Source organism: Thamnophis sirtalis, unplaced genomic scaffold (assembly GCF_051295495.1).
Source record: "Thamnophis sirtalis isolate CommonGarterSnake01/CBP01778 unplaced genomic scaffold, rThaSir2_p1.2 scaffold_1, whole genome shotgun sequence".
Classification (NCBI taxonomy): Eukaryota; Metazoa; Chordata; class Lepidosauria; order Squamata; family Natricidae; genus Thamnophis; species Thamnophis sirtalis.
In genome coordinates this window covers 34,092,719-34,112,576 of record NW_028261381.1, presented here as the reverse complement: position 1 = coordinate 34,112,576, position 19,858 = coordinate 34,092,719, and the positions used below count along the sequence as shown (strand labels likewise).

The 19,858-nt window shown below is 39.4% G+C and overlaps 2 pseudogenes; both read right to left on the bottom strand.

Annotated features, from left to right (window-relative positions):
- Positions 1–7,458: 7,458 nt before the first annotated feature.
- Positions 7,459–8,003, bottom strand: LOC148049372 (heat shock factor protein 2 pseudogene; annotated as a pseudogene).
- A 173-nt stretch (positions 8,004–8,176) lies between these two features.
- The window catches only part of LOC106545136 (heat shock factor protein 2 pseudogene), a 174,188-nt pseudogene continuing 162,506 nt past the window's right edge, over positions 8,177–19,858 (bottom strand).

Genomic DNA, 19,858 nt, shown 5'->3' with positions numbered 1-19,858 from the left:
CTCGGCAGATCCCCTGCGTAAAGTGGATGGAGCCTGTCTAGGGGGGTTCGCAATCTCCTACCCATCAAGAGCTCCGCGGGACTTTTATTAGTCGTTGGGCAGGGTATGGAGTGCTGGCTCAAGAGGTAAGCCGCCACTCTTTCTTGCCAGTCGCCCTGGTCCATGCGGCCCAAAGCTTCTTTGGCTGAGCGAACTGCGCGCTCCGCCCGGCCGTTACTAGCTGGGTGATAAGGGGCGGTGGCTGCGTGTCTGATTCCTTGTTCGGCCAGGAATTCTTGGAACGTGGTGGAGGTAAACTGGGGCCCATTGTCTGAGACTATCACATCCGGTAACCCATGGGTGGCGAACATCTTACGAAGGGCCCTCACTGTACTCTCTGCTGTGGTGGAGGTCATGATTACCAGCTCCACCCACTTGGAGTAAGCATCGACTACTATCATGAAGTTTCGGCCGTGGAAGGGGCCGGCAAAGTCAATGTGTAAACGGGACCATGGGCCTCTAGGGATTTCCCACTCACGAGGGGCGGCTGTGGGGGGATTCGGCCTAGAGTTTTGGCAGATCCTGCATCGGCCTACGTACTCTGCAATTTCCGAATCTAGCAAGGGCCACCACACATAGCTACGGGCTAAGGCTTTCATTCGCGCTATGCCTGGGTGGTTTTTGTGGAGTGCGGGCAGGATTCGTGCCCGCAGGGCTGTGGGGATCACTACCCTATCCCCCCAGACAAGACAACCCCCGTGAAGGGCGAGTTCGGCTTGTCGTGCTTTAAATGGTCGGAATCCTTCCGCTACCTTTTCCGCGGGCCAACCCCTCAAAACCCATGAAGCTACTTGGGATAGGACGGGGTCAGCCTTTGTGCAAGCTGCGACGTCCGCGGCAGAGACGGGGAGGTCGGATTCGGCGATGGACAAAATAGAGAGAGCGGGCACGTGGGCTGTGTCCGTCTCTGGCAAAGGGCAACGGCTCAGGGCGTCTGCGTGCCCTAGCTGCTTACCCGGACGGTATAACAGCGTATACGAATACGCCGTTAAGAACTCCGTCCAGCGTGTCATGCGGGGAGACAAAATGGGGGGGTTGGCTTGTCGCCTGCCAGTAGCCCCAGGAGCGGCTTGTGATCCGTGACAAGGGTGAAATTCCTACCATAGAGGTAGTCATGGAACCGCTTAATGCCGGACACTGCAGCCAGGGCTTCCTTATCGATTTGGCTGTAGTTCCGCTCCGTGGAGGAGAGTGTCCGGGAATAGAAAGCTATGGGGGCCTCTGAGCCGTTCGGGAGGGCATGGCTCAGGACCGCCCCTATGCCATAGGGAGAGGCGTCGCAAGTCAGAACTAGAGGTATCCTATCGCTATATTGAATTAGGACTGCCGACGAGGTCAAAATGTCTTTTATAGCCGCGAACGCGTGCGCTTCACGGTTACCCCATTGCCAGGCCGCTGACCGGTCAAACAGTCGGTGTAGTGGCTCAGCTAGCGACGCCTTATGGGGAATAAAAGGGGCGTAGAAGTTTAAAAGCCCCAGGAACGCCTGCAATTCCGCCCTAGAGGTGGGTGCAGGTGCGTTTTTGATGGCGGCAACTTTGGAGGGAGTGGGGTGGATGCCTTGGGCATCGATGAGGAACCCCAAGAATTCTACTTTGGGAACAGCAATTTCGCATTTGCTGCGCTTTAGTTTCAGTCCTGCCTCCCTAAAACGTGTGAGAACCTCCCGCAGTATTTTCAGGAGTTCCGAGTGGCTGGGGGCTGCGACCAGGACGTCGTCGAAGTAGGGAACGACGCCTGGGAGCCCGTGGAGCAACCGCTCCATGAGGCTCTGAAAAATTCCCGGAGCAACCGAAACGCCGAATTGGAGGCGGCGGCAACGGAAGGCCCCGCGGTGGGTGACGATGGTCTGGGCTGTAGCCGCATCGTCGTCTACGGGAAGCTGCTGGTAGGCCTGTGCCATATCTAGCTTGGCGAAAATGCGGCCTTGCCCTAAGGAGTGGAGTAGGTGTTGCACTACGGGAACCGGATATGGATTTGCCTGCAGGGCCAAATTGATGGTCGACTTATAGTCGGCACATATTCTCACCGATCCGTCGGGTTTGATCGGGAGGACTATGGGGGTTTCCCAACAGGCGTGATCTACGGGCTCGATTACCCCCTGCTCTATAAGCTTATCAAGTTCGGCGTCTACCTTTGCTCTCAATGCGAAGGGGACCCTGCGTGCCTTCAGCCTAATGGGAGCGACCTGGGGATCGAGGCAGAGGGAAATGGGGGTGCCCTTATAACAGCCCAACTTCCCATCGAACACATCTGTGAACTCATCTAGAACGCTATCTACGGTGAGGGGGACTACCCTGTGCACCCCCTCTATGGTGAGGCCCAAGGCGGGAAACCAATCCAACCCAAGGAGAGCGGGCAGATCGTTCCTGACGATTAGAACTGGGAGTTTCCCCTTAAAGTCTCCGTATTCCACCTGGATGTGGAATATTCCTGCCGTGGGGATCCCATTTCCCTGGTAGTCTAGGAGGGAGACCCCGACGGGGCGCAATTTGCTCTGGGGAACTCCGGGACAAAGGCGGGAAAACAAGGTCCAAGATAGGAGAGAACGGGAAGACCCGGAGTCCACCTCCATTCGACAAAGCTGACCTTCGAGTCGGACGGCGGTGCTGATTTTGCGATCGCCGGCGGGAACGTGGGAAGCCTGGTAGACCACGCAGTCGGCGCCGGAGGGCTGGTAGGTTGAGTGGCAGTCCTCAGCTCGCCTCGCAGGACGTGGCTGTTGGCGGCGTTGCGGTGCCTGGCGCTGGTCGCTGGGCTGCATGAACGATGGGGCTGGCACGAGAGCCCGACAGACCCTGGCGAGGTGTCCTTCTCCTCGGCAGCGGCGGCAGACGGCAGAACGGAACGGGCAGGATGCGCGGCTGTGGCGGCCGCCGCATCCGCGGCAAGGTGCGTTTGAGACTGGCTGAGCGGGCGTCGGTGGTTGCTGGTGTGGCCTCCGCTTCGGCTGCGTCCTCATTTGTCCGACGGTTTCCTCCTCCTCGTCTTCAGCAGGAGAGAGGTCGTCGACGAGGTTCGTCTGGGTGGAAGGCCCCGCGGTGGTTTGCGCGGGGGTTTTCAGCTGGAGGCGTTCGATGTCGGCCGTGGATTGTTCGGAGAGCTCCGCTGCTCGCGCGGTCTCCACGGCTTGCACCAAGGTGATTTTGTGGTTCCGGAGCATGCGGCTGCGCAAATGCACGTCGCGGACCCCGCATACAAACTGCTCCACGAGGTTCTCCTCCAGGTCTGCAAAATCGCACTGGGCGGCCACTGTGCGCAAAACCTCTAGAAACTGGCTGATGGATTCGTTGGGCTTCTGCACTCGGCGACGGAAGGTGAAGCGGCGTGCGATCAGAGAGGGTGAGGGAGCATAGTGGTTCCTCAGCCTGGACATCAGCTCGTCCCACCCAAGTTTGTAGGCTGGCCTCGGGGCGGCCAGGGCTCTCGCAGAGGCGAACATGGAAGGCTCACAGCAGGACAAGAAGAAGCTGCATTTCTCCTCGTCGGTCTGTGCCTGGTTCTTCGATGCGATTAAGTAGCACTCGAAACGCTCCATGAAGCCGTCCCATGATTCTCCGGCGGATCCGAATGGCGCGAAAGGAGGAAGCGCTGATGCCATCGTGGTGAGGAGCCAGAGAGGGGGGGGAGGAAGAGGGCGGAGAAAATTTTGCGTTCGCTGCCGGAGTTCTCAGCCTGAGGATAGCGTTCGTGCTGGTTCAGACGCGGTGGCAGCTGGCTTGTTCTTCTCCGTGGTCGCGGGAATCGGCATCCCACCTTCGTCGCCAGTTTTGCATCTTGGAGCGAAGGGAAGGGACGCGACAGAGCGGGTATGCAAAACAGCAACCTTTATTTAAAACAGAGTGACTACGATACTACGTGGCGTGGTTCGCGCCAAACATTTATACCTGCGGGTTTGAACGAGGAGCCAATGGGGTGTCGAGTAGCTCGACCAATCGGGGCGAGGATTGAACCGGCTCCGCCCGGGAACCAATCAGAAGGGAGTCCTTTATTCCCGCGCTTGGATTTCCCGCGCTAGTATTCAACATCAATGATGATATTTTTTCAGATGTGATTGGATATATGCATTTGCCCGACTGAAGGACATGCTATGAAGTCCTTTTTTTCTGCCAATATTCTCGTCACTTCTTGACTTTTCTACAGGGAATAATTTACTAGCTCTCGATTCTTCACTTGGAACAATTAAATAGTTATTTGGTGATCTTGGACCTGGAGTTGTTTTTCTACCACACAAAACCTATTTGAAGATGCAGATATCAGGCAACAGATACACACTGAAGACTTTCTACCTCCCAGGTTCTTCTAAAATCACTAGACTTTTGAATTTATCCATGACTCTTATCTCAAATTCTGTATTAAAAGAGCAAAAATCTTTTTATCTGATCTGTCCAGATCAACTATTGTGCTTATAGTTGAAAAGAAAGGTCTATTTCGTTCCAAAGGATGAAAAAGGAGTTCTTAAGGCTATGGATTATTTTTTTTGCTAACACCAGCTATCAAAGATACACTCTTTTTCTTCTTGCATATCATGCTCTATCATGAGCAGAAGCTGATAGAAACCAGCTTTTTACATACTGCTTTGTTGTGTGCTAATTTACTTACTGCTTTTGCTAAGGCATGGGCTATACATCTTTTTCTAGATCAAGAGTGCTATGCTTAATCTTTGAATGCCCTGCTGAGTGCCTGAGTTTGAAAATTACTGGGTAGGGCCAGGATCAAATAAATTGGATTTCCATTTCCTTACCTGTAATATATTGAATTAAAATTAATCGTTAACTTTATTTGTCTTCGGTTACACATTTCAACATTTTCTCCTTTTTTTTGGCATAAGAACAATTATATGCTGTAATAAATTTTACTTGTATCTGAAAGCTAAAGCCCATTGTTTTCAAAGTCTGGATACTCAGGTTGTGCATATCCGTGTAGCCACAAAGGAACATCCTGTGACATAGATTCCTTTTCATCTATGCTGCCAATATTCTCACTATTGGTGGATATTCTGTGGAGAATCTCTACTAACTCTTGATTAGTCACTGTTTGCTTAGACTTATGCAAACAATGAACTACCAGCAATATCATTCAAGTGTTTAAATACTGGTGCAAGCTCCTTGTGTTATGTGCCTGATGTTACTTTCTAATCCAGTAAAAGATACACTAACTGTTCTCTTTGAGGATGTGAGCTTCCGAGCTAGCAGTGAAGGCACTTACCATTTTTGAAAGCTGCCAATGTATACATTACAAAACAAAGGCAAATTGTGAGAACACCCTGCTTTTTCTTCCCTTTACAATTTAGGATACACAATTCAGGATAGAGTTGGCATGTTTGGTTTTATATAAAATTTAGTTGACACTGAAACATCCAAGGAAGCATAATACAGAGCAGTGTGTACATTAGAGGTGGTATTCAGCAGGGTCTGACCAGTTCTGGAGAACCAATAGTGGAAATTTTGAGTAGTTCGGAGAACTGGTAAATACCACCTCTGACTGGCCCCGCCCCCATCTATTCTCTGCCTCCCGAGTCCCAGCTGATCAGGAGGAAATGGGGATTTTACAATATCTTTCCCCTGGAGTGGGATGGGAATGGAGATTTTACAGTATCCTCCGCCTGCCGTGCCCACCAAGCCATGCCCACCAAGCCAAGCCACATCCACCAAGCCGCATCCACAGAACCAGTAATAATTTTTTTTGAATCCCACCACTGCATTAGAAGCAGAAGTGAGGAGAGGGTGGAATAAGAACAGCACTGCCAGTGGCTTCTCCCTCACTTTCCCTCCCTCCCACATTGGGCTACAGTGTCTGTTGGAGTCTTGCATGATCAGGTTGATCAGGGATGCGGTAAACCTGAAGCCTCCTGAGACTATGAGCACCATGAGAGCTGCTTCCTACTATTTGTATGCCCTTGAGAAAACTCAAAAATAAAAGAGCATTTAGCATAAATGTGGCTGTAGAGTGTGGAGAGAGGCAGGATGTGGTAGGGAGTACATTTAACAATGTTCAAGGCAGATGGAGCTACAGTGAGGAGGAAGAAGATGCAAAGTGGATGAAAGAGTATCATGTCCATTGTTCTTTTCCCTCAGATGTTCAGGAGGTTGGGGGTGGAGTTTTAATTAATTCTATTTTAGAGCTATATTTTTCATGCCTTTTCCATCACAAATGGCTAGAAAACCTGCCATCAATTTTCAGTAATTCTTCAGCACAAAGCAGCCTGGGATTATATGTGACCCTCATCTCCCTGTCTGATCATCCCTAAAAAGACTTTATATTTGGGACTATATATAAAGTTTTTGATGAAATGTATGGGGTTTATATTACTTATTAAAAAGATTTTTTTTAAAAAAACTTCTTGATTTTTCCACATATCAAATGAATTTTGTTTTAGTATTTTCACTTCTGTTGCTTTTATAGTCTTGTTCTCTGCTAGATTTTCATCGACAATTGCGTGATTAATTTTTGTTTGCATGATGCTTTTCAGAGAAAAGAGATGATGATGTTCATGATAATGGATATGGTTCAGTATGATTTGATCTTGAGTGTTATACTGTGTTTGCTTCATTCAGGAAAGCACGCCACATCTTTGCTGGGAAAAAGAGATGTATATTCAGACTTGTTCTTTTATTGAGGTTAATTGAAGTATCATATCATTGTCAGTTAAGGACTTGTTTAGCTGTCAACTATTATTTGGTTAGTTGTTCAGCAATTATTATTTTTATTAGATTCATATTCTGCTTTTACTTGTACAACTCTAGGTGAATATAATTTTCCCATCTCTTTCCCCCCACAGCAATTACACTGTGAGATGGGTTAAGCTAAAAGAAACTACCCCACCTTGGTAGGTAGCTCTTTTGCTCTGTCCACTTAACGACCTGTGTGGCTGCTTAACAATCACAACTGACAGAGCCAGGACTGCAATCATTGAGCAAAGTGATCATGTGGGCATCTTCCTTAATGACTGCTTAATTTAGAATATTTGCTAAACAACTGATATTCTGGTCCCAAATGTAGTCATAAGAAGATTACATATACTAAGCAATGTCATCTAACAGGGGCATAAGAAGTGTGTTTTTGTGTGGAATAATATCTTCCTGGAGATTCATACTGATCCCACCACCCTGACTTCGTAAACTGCTTAAGACCTGAAGCTCCCAGCTCTCCCAAGCTCCAGACTAGAATTGGGATCTTGTCCGTTATTGGCTACTTGACTTTAGGGTTTTGGTTCCAGTCAGCTATCTTCTCCCCGCAACTCTTGATGTTTTTTGTTTTATTTTATTTTGTATGTGTAAATTATCAGAAACAGTATGGAGTGGAATGGCTTCAAAATTGAAATAATAAATGAAGTCACCCTACTGGCATCTGTACTTAAGAGAAAAAATGGAATTGACAATCTCCCAGCTTCTAGTTCAACAGTTTCACCACCGTACATCAAACTGGCTCTTTAACAGGCAATGAAACATTAGTGTCCATCAGCACAGGAGCAAATTCACACAAATAAATTAAAGTACCTTCACTGGCTTCAGTTTCTGTCACTAGTTCCTGAGGAACAAATTTGCTTTGGATTGATTGAGGATCCAAAGGGCATTTGAGAAGTTCCTCTTCTAGTGATTTATCTGGCAGGGGACACTGATTCTGGTGTACTCTTTTTATTTTATCCTGGGTTTCCATAAAATATTGCTAGGAGGAGGAAGACTGTATATTGAAGGAGCTGCCTATTTTCTTTGGGAAGATAAAATTGTTCTTAGAATTAGGGACATTTTGATTGCCATTGTTTTTCACAATTTAAATTCTGTTTTTATTTTTGTACTACTGATATGATCTGTTTGGTTCATTGCATGGAACTTGGAAAAAACCATCAACCAGAAGATTTAAACCTTTGCTCAGCTGCTGTCCCCGAAAATCTTCTAAACTGCATTTATACTCTCAAAATAATTCAGAAGTTCCATTTTTCCAGGTTAGTTAATATTTTGTGAAATTATTTATCTAAGAATAGAAACTATCACTAAGATTGAATGATAGTTTTAACTGAACAGTCCAAGACATTAGTCAGTAAGTGTCACCAGTGGAAAAATCATAAAATCATTAGATGAAATGACAATTGGTTCAACATCTGTATTTTCCTGAATTATAGGACACAGTAATTTTCCTAACCACCACCTATTATTACAATGCTAGAACTGTATTTTGAATCTGACATAGTATCTTCGTTGGTTTCTGGAATAACAGGCACCTTTTTAAAATTCTCAGTCATAATAATGTATCTGCCAATTGTCATCTCTGCTTTAAACCATCTTTTCTGTTGTACGAAATTTGTTTACAATAGTTCTGCCGGTTCTGTTTGCTGAAATAAGTTGCAATTTGGAGGCCTGCTGGTATTCAGAAGTAGTAGGTCACAAGCTGGTTATTCAGAAGAGTAGCAATGAATGCTGTAGTCTTTTGAATAATCTATTGCTGTTGCAAATGCTTTGCTCTCAGGTCTATTTCCTCCCATTAAAGAGATTTCATTAAAGAGATTTGTTTTCTCTCTTCAGTGCAGAAACCCTACACCGTTTCTTGTTTAATCCCAATTTTCAGAACATTACTTAGAATTTTAGACAGGCCTCTGAGATAAATTTTATTTTCTTCAGGCCTTGAAGAAGAAACCTTGCTTTTAATATGTTCCAGTACACCTTCCTGACATTGCTTGAAATAAGACTATTGAAAGTTAACAGGGCCATTTCTTTCCTGTATAACAATGCCAGAGTCAGCCTGGACTAATTTATGGAAACCATATATATTTGCAAAGCTTGCCATGTTGCTGTGTTGGAAGTACTTTGGAAAAATTGCCTTGGCAAATCTTTGTTTAACCAACAAAAGGAAAGTCTGGCCATTTTGACACCAGGTGGCGAGATGGTTATTCAGCACCAAACAGCGGTGGGCTGCTGGAGGTTTGCACGAATTTGGGCAATTCTCTAGTGAAGATTCTATGCTGTTTGGCGAATCCCCAAATCCCACTCCTGGATGCTGCTCCCACCCCGCCCCTCCCATGAGTCTCCATGCAGCCCATTCATCACGCCAAGTAAATGCAGGGCCCGAATGGAGGCTTGGGGAAGCGGGAAAACAGGCCTACCGGAGGTTCCTAAAGTCCAGAAACGGGCCTGTTTCTGGCCTCAGGGGGGGCCCTGGAGTCCAGAGGAAGCAGTTTTTGCCCTCCCAGAGGCTGAAGGAAAGCCTCTGGAGCCTGGGGAGGGTGAAAAATGCCCCCCCCCCACCATGGTGCAGGAGGCTGAGTAGGCCACACCCACCATGGCCACACCTACCCAGCAATGGGGCAGCGAACCCATTGCTGAAATTTTTGAAGCCCACCCCTGGCACCAACCACCAACCACCAAAGTTTACTAAGAAAGACTGAGATTGCTGTGGTTTTGTAATTTATGAAGGCTATTGACATGGCTGGTTGCTATATTTCTGTGAAATGGCAGAGGGGGCAGAGAAAGAACACTGTTCATCCTCCTTTATGGCTTTATACCTCACAACATGCACAAGGGATGACTCCCAGCTCTTGTTTAAATTAGTTAGATCTTCATCTGCACAATGAGTGATACTTAGCATATGGTTTAGGTGGTTAGATTAGAAAGGAATCCTCTGGCTTTTAGTATTCATTATTCATTTTCTTCTTGGTCTTTAAAAATGCAAGATGGATAATATAATTATGTCAATATATTTTTTGTTATTTCATTTAACTCTGTTTAGATATCTGGGCATTTATCCTTATTTCTTTAGAACCAGAACATTTGATCCGGCAGTTGTCTCTGACAGATTGAGTCTACTTGGATGTTTGCATTAGGAGACTAGCTGAGGCACTTGAAAAAAAAAGATTGCTAACATTGTGTCTGATTTCCATTTTCAAATGTGATCAACAGCTATTTTAGTATTTGCAGGTTTTTTATATCAGCTGCATTCAGCTTGTACACAAACAAAATTTTGTTTTTCTTCTGGAATTTATTTGACTTAATACAGTACTTTGGAAATAGAAATGTCATATATTGGTCACTTTGACATGCCACAGCATACTAAGATTTTTTTAAAGAGTTCTTCCACATATTTAAGAAACAAAACTAAATGTCTCTTATATCTTTTCCATCTCCTTTATGAAGTAGAAATAAGTTCTTCCCACATTTTGGATATAATGTAATGCTTGAACAATGGGAAAATATGTGGACAAAAGGTTTCAACTTTACACTACACTATAATTGAAAAGAATTTTTTATAAGATGATGTATCACTGGTATTTAACATCAGATAAGTTATCTAGAATGCATAAAAATATTTCAAATGAATGTTGGAAGTATAAAAGCAAAGAAGGAACTTTTTATCATTATGGTGGATGTGTGATAAAGCAAAAAAAAATGGAGTAAGATTCATATTATAATAAAGAAAATTTTTAAAACTAAAATAAAAATGAAACCAGAATTTTTTCTTTTGAGTTTAATGAGAAAAGACTTGGAGAAAAAAATTGGAACTTTGATCTTATTTATGTTGATAGCAGCAAGATTGTTTGCACAAAAATGGAAGGACATTTCGATTCCCACTATGGATGATCGGCTACAGAAGCTGATGTAGTTGGCAGAGATGGCTAAATTGAGCATTTTGGTTAAACAAAAGAATATAAGTACTTTTGTTTCTACATGGAGACTTCTTCTGAACTTTGTGTTTGAAATGGAAAAAAAATGAAACTTTGGGTTTTACTGATTAAATTGATATGTTTTTATAGAAATGGCTAGTTTATATTATTATGGAAAAACAAAAAGTTGTGGTTTGATGTTAATGCTTTAATGTACTGCAACAGAAGGAGTCGGAAGTCAGCGTTTCTTTTTCTCTTTTCCGTAGTTCCTCCTCATCTTTCTTTCCCCCTTCCCCCACTCACGATGTCTCCCTATTTGCTTTTCTATTTTATCTTATAACCTGATAAAATCTTTAAATTGATATTATGCTGATGATATTTTATTGTTTGTCTCAAAAGCTCATACTATAATTTCAGCTTTGTTATATCTGATTTAAGTCTCCAAATACAGGATTTCCTATTAATTGGTCTGTTGGTATTATTGCAGGTTAAGATTTGATTATTCATACATTAATTAAATTAATATAATTTTTGTATATGTACTGAATTTTTATGGGTTTTTTTGTATTCTTATTCCAAGTTTCTTTTTCTATTTCTCAATAGTTACACTGAATAGCAATAAGATCTTCACAGCAATTTATCTGATTATTGATGCATGGGAGTTAATAAATATTATTCCTTGTAGTAGAATAAATACAGTATTTTTTTGGAGTATACGACGCATCTTTTTTCCTCAAAAAAGAGGATAAAAATCTGGGTGTGTCTTATACATCAAATACAGCATTTTTTGCTTCCTGAAGCCCTGCCCCTTAACCAAAATGGCTGTGCATACCCTTATGGAGGCTTTCAGAGAGTTCCTGGGGATGGAGAGGGCAGAAATGAGCAAAAAACGGGCTGTTTTGTGCCCCCCAGCCCGCAGCATCACTCTATAAACCTCTATAAGGCTATGCATGGAATTTTTTTTGACAAAAAACAGGCCCGTTTTCGTGAAAAACAGATTGTTTTTTGCTCATTTTTGCCCCCCCAGGAGCACTCTGCAAGCTCCCCCAAGTCTATTCACGCCTCTTTTTTGAAAAAAAAAACGGGCCCATTTTCACAAAAAATGGGCCGTTTTTGGAAGGTTTGCAGAGTGCAAAAACTCCCCCCCCCCCCCCCCGGTTTGGAAAGCTGTTTAACTGATCGATGAGAATTGCATTGATCAAGTGCTGTGCCAGCAGAAACACCTACCTATCTACTGTATTTCTCTCTCTCTCTCTCTCTCTCTCTTTCTCTCTCTCTATCCCTCTACCTACCTTCCTAGACTCTCTCTTTCCCTACCTACCTACCTACTGTAGTTCTCTTTCTCTCTCTCTCTCTCCCTACCTACCTAACTATTCTTTCTCTCCCGCTACCTATCTACTGTATTTCTCTCTCTCTCTCTTTCTCTCTCTCTCTCTCTCTCACGTTATCTACTTACCTACCTACCTACCTACTCTCTCTCTCTCTCCTTACCTACCTACTGTATTTCTCTCTCTTTCTCTCCCTCTTTCTCCATACCTACCTACTGTATTTCTCTCTCTTTCTCTACCTAACCTAACTACTCTTTCTCTCCCCTACCTATCTACTGTATTATTCTCTCTCTCTCTTTCTCTCTTTCTCCCCTGTTATCTACCTACCTACCTAACTACTCTTTCTCTCCCCCTACCTACCTGCTGTATTTCTCTCTCTCTCTCTTTCTCTCTCTCTATCCCTCTACCTACCTTCCTAGACTCTCTCTTTCCCTACCTACCTACTGTAGTTCTCTCTCTCTCTCTCTCTCTCCCTCCCTACCTAACTATTCTTTCTCTCCCCTACCTATCTACTGTATTTCTCTCTCTTTCTCTCTCTCTCTCCCATTATCTACTTACCTACCTACCTACTCTCTCTCTCTCCCTACCTACCTACTGTATTTCTCTCTCTTTCTCTCCCTCTTTCTCCCTATCTACCTACTGTATTTCTCTCTCTCTCTCTACCTAACCTAACTACTCTTTCTCTCCCCTACCTATCTACTGTATTTCTCTCTCTCTCTCTTTCTCTCTTTCTCCCCCGTTATCTACCTACCTGTTAAATATTGGTACTACCTACCTAATTACTCTCTCTCTCCCTACCTACCTGCTGTATTTCTCTCTCTTTCTCTCCCTCTCTCTCCCTACCTACCTACTGTATTTCTCTCTCCCTCTCTCTCTCTATCTCTCACTCTCTCCCTACTTACCTACCTAACCTAACTACCCTTTCTCTCCCCCTACCTATCTACTGTATTTCTCTCTCGCTCTCTCCCCCGTTATCTACCTACCTACCTAACTACTCTCTCTCTCTACCTACCTACTTACTGTATTTCTTTCTCTTTCTCTCCCTCTTTCTCCATCTATCTACCTACATACTTTTTTTAAAAATTGCCTCTTCAAAACCTTGGTGTGTCTTATACTCCGGTGCATCTTATACTCTGAAAAATACGGGTACTCTTAAAACTTTATATTTTGCAGTATTTTGCAGTATATATATGCAGTTAATCAATTAAATATTCACACATACATATAACACACCCATATATATGTGTCTAAAATATTTTCAAAAATTTAACACACTATTTTGATTTATTCAAAAAAACTTTGTTAAAAATTGCAATTGACATTTAAAGATAAGGTTTTAAGTTTCCCCCAAGTGAAATTATACCATAATAATAAGTTCAGATGTCTTTACTTTATGCAAATTCTCCTTCTAAGCACTTTGGAATATTTATACATTCAATAATTAATTGAATAAATTGATTTGATTTTTGCTTATGGAAGATCTGGATAGATGTTGGGAACTGTATATTAGGCTAGGTACAGTTTCTGTGTTAAAATTTGTCAGTTGCCATCCACTGGCAATGTTTGCAATTACAACATCTATTGGCATCTTTTTTTCAGATTAATAGCATTTTCAACCTCAGAGACATCTAAGTTATTAGAAGCAATAATTAATTCTTACCAGATCAAGGTTATCAGTCTTTATAAAATATCTGTGATAAATAAGTCAATTTAATATGCAGATTTTAAAGACCAAATAGAATAAGGAACTTTATCTAAACAATGGGGAAAACCTTTTAAAATTAATAGCAAAAGCCATGTTAGAATTCAGATTATGTTTTTTACAGCAACATTTTTCTTCAGACTTATTGAACCCTTATTGTGTTTTATAAACAGGAATCTCTCTGTTGCTTGGAGATGCATCTAGAATAATGCTTCATTAAGATATGTTTTTTCAGTATTCTAAAGTTATTAAATTGTGAGAAAAATTAATTAATTAAAATTAATTAATTTATTTCTTTTGGCTTTGAGATGAAGTTTAATATTTTCAAATACTGTATGTACTGTTTTGAACTACACAACTGCTACATGAAAATTGACAGCTGGACTATGGAAATGGATTCTCTGTGTCCCTAATTATTGACAAGAGATTAGTTCTTTAACATTTGAAAGAACAAATCTATGGTCCCAATTATCCAGTGGATTGGAAGACCTGATGTTACTTGTGTTTTATGCATCAGTTGCCTATAGAAATAAATTAGGGATGGACAATTGCAACTGTTATGTAACTATGATCTAAATGGAGGTAGTTACATTTTTTCCCTATTTTATCTTAAAGGAAGACATTTTCTCTTTATTTTTCCTCTCTATTAAAGAAAAAATGGAAAATTAAAAAAGAAAAGAAAATCAGATCCATGTTTTAAGCCTTATTTCCCCCCCCATATTTATTTATTTTTAATGACAACAAATCTACTCTTTGATTCTTTTGTATGACTAGCATCAAGGTTCATCATCAGATTTCCTTCCTGATTTTTTTTTAAGACAATAGGGGACTATTTGTTTAGAATGCAGGATTACCATGGTGACAAGTCTGGCCAGAGAATTTGCATTTTTATTGACAAACCAGAGATGTAATTTACATGCTGCTTTGAGGAAGAAGGTGTGCCAACTGACAACGTCTGCTGGATATGTCACATTTCTTCACTTGAGATATTTGCAAGTGACAGAGTGAGTCTATTCAGAGTTTATTTCATATCAGAGCAAGAAATGCACCAGCCAAAAAATACTAGGTAGTAAATATCTATATGTAATGTCATCCCTGTTTTCTACTCTAAAGACATTGAAAATAATTGAAAATCGGGAAGGTGATGATTGGGTTATCCAAATTATGTAGTAATTTTAAATTGCTGTATCTATTGTAACTGTTAATCCTTTTTCTAAATACCCAACTAACTTCATCTCTCTAAAGGTAATTGCCGTACAGTATCTCCAAAGGCAAGCTCATTCTGGCAATGAATCTGAATCTAGTGTCTCCAAAAATGGCATGACAGTGGGTGTGGATTTCAAGTCTCAGAATTTTCAGCAATAGTTAGGAGAATGCCAGGAGCTCAAATCCATCCATTTGGAGGGATTTCAGGTTAAGTTAGATTGGCTTAGGCAATTGTTTTTTGTATCTATATATGATTCCTTCTGCTTTTTGTAGATGTACAGTATATTCAAAGTAACTCTGAAATATAGACATCTCGATTCCATATGTTTCTCATCAAATTAGGATTTGGGCATGCTATCCTTTGTTTTTAGGGAGTAGTTATAAATAACATTGCAATTGATTATTTTTAAATATTTTATTGCTTTTTAATCTATAACAAAAGAATAAAAAACAGGTATAGTAATAATGAAGTATAAAACAAAACATAATAAACTGTAATTTTATTTTAATTCATAAAGAATTTATTTTAATTCATAAAGAAAACAAACAAAAGGAAAAAAAACCTGAAAAAATACACAACCAATTCATATGAAAAAAATGGAATATAAATAAAATAATGTTCCTTCCTAAAATGAATCTTTTGTATCTAAAATTTGGAACTAGGAAAAGATCCCATGGAATTTGAAAGTTATTATCCAATTGGAATTGTAAAAATTATGGTCACAATAATGGCTCATAAGTTGTAAACTATATGGTCTCCAGCAGCTCCTCTGGCACAATCTTGCTTTATTAAAGAGTACCAATCTTTGGACTATATTAGATTGTTAGTTGCTTTAGGTTCAGACTTTGATGAATCTGATTTGATGGTGGTTTTCTAACTGGATGCTAAAATAACATGACATAGATCAAATTTTGGAAATGTATCTTGGTTGAGTTTGGTTTACCTTTTAGTTTTGTTATCCAGATTGAAATATGGTATTTAACCCCATTAACAACAGTTAGCATACACTGAATTGTTTCTTTATCTGTTAGGATGCTACTCAAAAGTTGTGATGGAGGGGCCATTTTATCTTCCTTTATTTAATTTGCAATGGCAACATTGCTCTATTTTATTAAGCAGCTTGACTCTAAACATATTTCAGTTACATCAGTTGTTAGAATGAATTGTAATATGGTGGTACTTTGTCATCCACCAATACTTACTGCTGTTCTTTATCAAAATGTATGCATATTACACCATCCTTTGGCAAAGTTTTAAATTACATTACAATTGGAATAAATTCCATAACCAATTTCTTATTGATTGTTAAAATGTGTATTGACATTTAAAAATGGAGTCATTTAAATATCTTAGAATTATTATGTCTAGAAAATTTTCTTTGTTGGTTAATATTAATTATTTATACTAGAGTATAACAAGTAAATTGTTAAAAATCTCCCCAAGTATGAATAAACATCTGTAAAATAAATGGTCCAAAGTAGATGCATATTATTAGATGTCTTGGGTCAATAATATGAAGATGGAGGTTACTATTTCCCCAAATTTCAGTTATAGCACTGGGATTATATTTTGATAAATCTATTACTTTTGGAAATTCTAATAATTTGTTTAAAACTATTTTGGATAAATCTAGGAAGTTATTATCTTACTTCCATATTGGTGAAGCCTTGATTCCAGTTTTAGTCATGATTCAGTGTAGTAAAATAGGTAAAGCATATTCAAAATACTTTAGAAAGAAAATTTAAACTTCATCCAAACTCTCACAATAAAGTTACTGTGGAATAATCTAATATTTAAATTTCTGGCAAATCATTTTTCTGGAGTTCAGTGTGGAAAACAGAAAATAATACTTGACAGCATTTTATTTCCAATTTATTTTTCAAAGCATTTAGTGTTTTATTAAAACTAATTGGAGAGTGCTTAACAGCAATATATGCTATTAAAGCAACTTTTGACAGTATAGTTTCACCAGATACATTGGCTAAAGTTCCTAATGTAATTTGAATTTTTTTTGCAGCTTCTGAAGTTATAATTAATCTTTATTCAGAGACAAAAACTTGTATAATGGTAGATATGGATAATTTGCAGATAGTTTAGAATAATGAGCTGGAATATTCTGTTTTAACATATCAAAGAGCTGGGTTTTCAGAAAATGTTAAATTAGTATCATATGATATTAAGGTCAATTTAATCCAAGAAAATTTTATTCTTCAAGTATGTTGGATACTCCAGACAATGTATAATAAGGGTTGGTTTTAGCTTTTATATCCTAGTAGTATAGTATGTTACAAGGGATTCTTTTTTAAAAAAAAGTTTTTATTTTTAGACAAACATAAAACAACAGACATTAACACACACAAAATAAAAACCCTTCTCCAATTACTTACAGTGTGTCGATTAGTTACAAAGCTTTTGTACTTTCTCACAATAGTCTTCATTTGCAATTTACATAAAAACTCATATCATCATTCTAATATATATGTATACAATTGTTATGGTTATTAAACATTCATTTGACTATAGCTATTATTACATCCTTTTAATGTAAAATATTCTAATTTTTTAAAAAATTATATTATGGTATTTCATTACATCATTCTGAAATCATCCAATAGTATTACATCTTTATATTCTATTCTATATAGAATTATTTATCTTTTATAACAAAGCTTTTCAACATCCTCTCCATAGTCCTCACTCACAATTTATATAAAATTTCATATTATCAATCTAGTGTGTGTATATATATATATGCATATCATTATTAATCATTTATTTAGTTATAACTATTATTACTTTATTTTATACATACTACTCTACATTTAACTAAGTTTAACTTAATTTTTATTCTAACATTTCATTTAATCATCCTGTATCCTTCCAGTAGTAGTGCAATCCTATATCTCTTGCCATTTGTGGTATTTGTATTCTAATTGTTTTCTTGGTAAGTCTTATGTGTACTTCTCTTAGCACCTTGTTCTTCCTTGTGTATCTTGTAAAGACTCAAAATCCTCCATCTGTTCCTTTCATCCACTTGCCTTTAGTTATCACCGGTGCTTCTGCCAGAATTTCTCTCATTGTTTCTGCCAAATTTTATCCCTTTTCTTCTTCCATGTTTTGAGGTTTGAGATAGGGTTCCAGTTCGTTAATCTCTCCTTTCAACATTCCACTCCTGTTGTTTCCAACCACGCTCAATTTGCTGACAATATCAACAATTTTCTTATCATTTTGTTCACATTTTTCTACAATTTTTTGAACTCTATCATCAGATTTCATCATCATTTTATAAATATTCTCAACTGTTCCCTCTATTTTTTCTGTTTTTTGTTCTATGTTCTCTATCCTCTTTTCAATGTTTTTTGTACTTATTTGTACTTTTTGAATTTCTAACATAATCATTTGCAATGTTAATTCTTTTTCTTCTTCATGTTGTGCCATTCTTCCAGGTTATAAATACTGCCACTAAAACATCCAAAGCTTTTTGTTAAGTTTCAAACAAGTTCACTATAATCTTTCCAGTCAAGGCTTTCTCTTCACTCAGTCCGGCTATTTATAGTACTCCAGAAGAGCACCTGCATAAACAATCCATATTCTTCCCACTATCCCTTTCAATAAATAAAATACGGAGCCTTGAAGTATAAGATGTGAGTCAGATGTTCAAAGGAAATTAAAAAACAATGTTTCCAAGTCTCCAGCCTCTAGATGGCAGTGTTGCTTCTTTTTCCTCTGCCTCTACACTTCTATTTAAGGGTCTTCCAAACTTAAGAAAAAAAAAAGTGCTTAAAAGCAAACAATCCAGCCGAACATTGTAAAAAGAAAAGAAGGAAAATCATGATCCACAAATATGAAAAAAGAGGGAAAATAGAAGAAGGGGGGAAAAAGAAACCAGTCCAATTTAAAAAGTAAGAGGCATTTGTAAAAGTTCCATTCAACCCCCCCACCAAATTTTTTTTTAAAAAAGATAGCACACTAAGTTTAATTCTGGCTTAATTCACCGCTTTCTTTCTTCTATCTTCAATTTTGAAGTCTTTTTGGGTGTTCTCTTCTCTAATAGTAAAATTTATCTCACCATTTTGACACACTCTCCCTCCTGCTTTCCTTCCATTCAGAGGCTGTCCCAACCTTCTGCTGCTTCAATGGCTGCTTCTCCTGGATCAATCAGGGACTTTGCGATATCCCTGAAATCAGCAGGACGTGCCCTTCTCTATCACCATCTCTACGGGATGGTTTAGGTCCAAAAGGACCATCCAGCAGCAGATATATTGACAGCAATCCTGGAGCTCCAAGATTGCATGTCGTGTGTAGCGATGTCAGCCCTGTTACAAGGGATTCTGACTCATATATTTTGTATTTGTTCTAAGTTTTTATTTTAAGTTATATATTTTGTTACTTTTTTTAAAACTACAGACAAGTGTTTAAAATATATGACTACCATTCAAACACAACTATGTACAAAAACATAAATTAAAACAACCCAGCAAATACAAATACAAAACAATTAAAATAAAATGATTTTATATTTCTACAAACTATAAATATAATAGTTTCTGGAGACAAGACTTTCCTTGTCTTCTGTACATGTTATTATTCCAAGAACACATGTTCATGTTTTTGCAACTTAAAATCCTGGCTTAAAGACATGTTGATATGTTCTACATGTGGATTGATTTTTTACTTATTTAAATAAATATTAAATAAATAAATGGACTTTTAAAAATCATGGCATAGCAATATGATCAATATACTTCTATGTGGTTGTTACCTAAGACTCAATACCATTGTATTAAATTAATCATACAAGAGTTTGTTGCATAGTTTATTGCATAGTTTGTTCCACTGAAATAACAATGAAGTAGCAATTAAAGAAATATTTCTTAAATGTACTACTTCTGTGCCATATAGTAAACAATATGCTATATTAATTTATTATTATATTATTATGTATGGCAAAAAGATGAAACTCATTCAACTGTACAATTTTCCCCTCT